Raw genomic sequence first — 4,148 nt, 5'->3', positions numbered from 1 at the left:
ATTCATATCATAGCATTAATGCACATGTATATAATCATGGCATTTCACATCATCATACAAGACAGGACTCCACATCCTATCCTAGTGGACATGACCCTTCCTATTGTGCTTGACCTTCTATAACATCATGAGCCCGACACTCTAGGTCCGACCATATGAACCTCGGGCTCTGATACCATTCTGTAACGACCCGAAAATCGGATCGCTACCGGCGCTAGGATCCAGATCGGCTTAAGGCCGCCGGGACCCGTAGCAAGCCTGACATACAACCTGTAAACCTGTGTAATCCCATACATGATCATACAAACTCAAAAACCTGTAAACTTTTTCTTTCCATAACCCAAGCTCAACCTGTATAGATACTCATAACATAACATAACCCACACACTGGAGCTCTCATCAAATGCTCCAATGGGGTAACATAACATGCATACATTAAGCTTGGTTGAACATAAGCATCATACAAACATTCTATAGATCATGTATCAAAAGGGATAACCATATACATAGGGTCAAGCACAACCTCTAATCCTCAATATCATTATTACATATCATGACTACATACAACGTTACATTACAATTTCATCATGTCCACAACTTCTAACTATTACATAAAAACAGACTTTACTCCTGTCGACCTCCTGGTCTACCCTGTACCTGCAAACCTGGGGGATAAGGGGAAAGGGGTGAGCTACAAGAGCCCAGTGAGCAGAATAATAATAATAACAATTTAAAACACATGCTATCATGTAATGCATCACATCACAACCATATCACATCAAGGATGGACTTGTCACCAAGGGTCCTATACATAGTCCAACTGTGCCAGGGGCGTAGTGCAGGCCACACCTAGTCTTTCTCTTACATATCTCATAACATACATGTCCAATTGTGCCGGGAGCGTAGTGCAGGCCACACCCGGACTTTCACTTACATAGTGCCAGGGGCGTAGTGCAGGCCACACCTGGACTTCCATATCATATCATATCATGTCTCATCATACTGAGGACCAATGGGTCATCCAATATCCATCCACATCAACATCAAGATATGCAATGCAACATATTCGTGAATTCTAATGCAAGCAACCTAGGATATCACATGGCATTCATGATGCATGATTCATGCTAAAGTTTTTTAATTATTTAAAACGTAAGAGTTTATTCTACTCACCTCTGGCTGACTCTGACAAGACTTTGAAGCAGCTGTCACTGCTGGGGTCCTCGGTTCCTCGGGTCCGAACCTACAAAGGTGGACTCAAATGAGGGACCAAACATACTAGAACATCACTCTAAAACGTCCCCCAAAAACCCCTTAAAACACCTCAAAACATTCATGGAAAGCATGCAAAGGAAGACTAAACAGGGCACTTTCGGCGGCAGGTTCGGCGGCCGAAAGTCCCTCCAGAGCCGAAAGTCAGGCAGGTTCGGCGGCACCTTCGGCGGCCGAAACTCCTAGACAGAGACGAAACTCATGCATGTTCGGCAGCACTTTCGGCGGCCGAAACTACCCTCCAGAGACGAAAGTCCTCTTTCGGGGGCAGGCTTCGGCAGCCGAAAGGCTTGCCTCCCAAGCAGGTTCGGCGGCCGAAAGTCCTTCGGCTGCCGAACCTGGTTTCTGCCGAAGGGCAGAAACTTGGTTCCTCATGCACAGTTGCCTCCCACCTTTTAGATCAAGCATACAACTCACTCAAAACATACATAGATACATACATCAGCTCCTAGGGGCTTCAAACTATCCTAAACCCCATCTACAACACATCAAACAACCACAAGCATCATACATTGCTCAAAAACTTAACATAACCCTTAAACCAACCAAAAACCTAAACATGCATTTCTACCCCAAAGATCAACTTAAAACTTGTTTAAAACATAAAATGAGCTCAAGATCGGCCCTTACCTTTTGAAGATCGAGAGGAAAACGACCCTAGCTCGGAGATGGGAGAGATTGAGCTTCTTGAACCTCAAAACTTCAAAACTTGCTTTATACTCGAAAATCTTCAAAACAAAGGTGAAAACTCATAAAAATCATGAAGAATGGAAGGAAGAAACTCAAGATCGGTGAGGGATGGCGGAGAGCTCACCTTGGCCGACAATGGGGAGAAAAGCTCGCCCATTTCGGCTAAGGGACCCCTTTATAGGTGGCTGGCCAGGCCACATTCGGGAGCCGAACGTGCCTCCGCAACTCATGCAAGTTCGGCGGTCGAATATGAGGTTCGGCGGCCGAACCTGGACTTTCCTCACTTATGCCTTCGGGGGCCTAAGGCTCTCCCGAAGTGCATGCATGTTCGGCGGCCGAACCTGGGTCTTCCTCCAAGATTATTTTCATGCAAAAACTCATTTCCTTTTTACTTAAAACCATGAAATACATTAAAACATTTTATGAAAACATGTTTCTACCCTACTAGAGGCTTTCGACATCCGAGATTCCACCGGATGGTAGGAATTCCGATACCGGAGTCTAGCCGGGTATTACAATAGAGGCATTTCCAGGTTCGGCCGCCGAACCTCAAGTTCGGCCTCTGAACATTGGATAGTTTAGGGGGGCAAGTTAGGCTTCCGAAAGTAGCAAAGGTTCGGCCGCCGAACCTCATGTTCGACCGCCGAACTTGCATGAGTTTTGGAGGCACTTTAGGCTGCCGAAGGGTGGTCTGGCCAGCCCCTATATAAGGGCTCCATGGCCGAAATGGGCGAGCTTTCTCTCCCTTTTTGGCCAACGGTGAGTCCATGCTCTCCCATGGTCGTTTTAGATGTTTTTTCTCCAATCTTTCGAGTTTTAACGAGTTTTATCTTGGTTTGAAGATATTTGAGCAAAAAGAGTGAAGTTGATGACTTGGAGACCAAAGGAGCGAGATCTCCCCCATCTCCGAGTTGGATCATCTTCCCTCTCGATCTTCAAGAGGTAAGAGTAGATCCACACTTCTTTTCAAGTTTTGGTTGAGTTTCATGAAGTTTCTTGGGGTGGAAATGCATGTGTAGGTTTATGTTGAGTTTTTGGGTTTATGTTGTGTTTATGGACAATGTGGGTTGTATGTGTTTGTTTGATATGTTTTGGTTGGGGTTTAGGTTAGTTTGAGACCCCTATGTGCTTGTTGGTTTGAGTTTGCATGTTGTAGAATAGGTAAATGCATGATTGATTGGTTTGGGGAGTATTTTAGAGTCATGTTCATGTATGTTTGGTCCCTCATTTGAGTCCACCTGTGTAGGTTCAGACCCGAGGAACCGAGGACCCCAGCAGTGAGTCAGCTACTTCAGTGTCTTGTCAGAGCTAGCCTAAGGTGAGTGGAATAACTCTTTATGCTTTAAAGTAAATAAATCAGTTCTTAGCATGATTCACACATCATGAATGCCATGAGATATATTAGGGTGCTTGCATTAGAATTCACGAATATGTTGCATTGCATAATATGTTGATGATGTGGATGAATGTTGGATGATCCTTTGGCCCTCATTATGATATGATACGTTATGAGATGGTAATGATACGGTGAAAGACCAGTGAAACCCATTCTACGCCCCTGGCACTATGTAAGAGAAAGACCAATGAGGCTCATTCTACGCCCCTGGCATTAATGGAATTTTATGATATGTTATGCTAAGAGAAAGACCAGTGAGGCCCATTCTACGCCTCTGGCACTATTGGAATGGGTAGAGGGCCATAGGTGACAAATTCATCCTTGATGTGATTTGTTTGTGATGTGATGCATTCCATGATATCATATGTTTTAAATATAATGTTTTATTATTCTGCTCACTGGGCTCTAGTAGCTCACCCCACTCCCTTAATTCCCCCAGGTTTGCAGGTACGGGATAGACCAGGAGGTCAGCTAGAGTAAAGTCATGGTCATGTAATAGCTAGTGGTGGACATGATAAATATTGAAATGTAATGTTTAGTACAGTAATGTAATGACTAGTATTAAACAGTTATGTAATGTAATGGTGTTATTGAGGATAGAATTGTGCTTGACCCTAGTATGTTGTTAATTCCTTTTTAGTACATGATTTTAATGATGTTTATGTAAACCAAACTTAATACATGTTATGTTACCCCATTGGAGCACTGATGAGGACTCCAAGGTGGGGTTGATGTTTATGTTTATGTTTATGAGTTGTGCATGCACAGGTTAAGTTTAGAAAATGATTGA

This window comes from Manihot esculenta, chromosome 13, assembly GCF_001659605.2.
Source record: "Manihot esculenta cultivar AM560-2 chromosome 13, M.esculenta_v8, whole genome shotgun sequence".
NCBI classification, from domain to species: domain Eukaryota; kingdom Viridiplantae; phylum Streptophyta; class Magnoliopsida; order Malpighiales; family Euphorbiaceae; genus Manihot; species Manihot esculenta.
The sequence above is the reverse complement of the archived record's forward strand: the minus strand, read 5'-3'. Positions refer to the sequence as shown.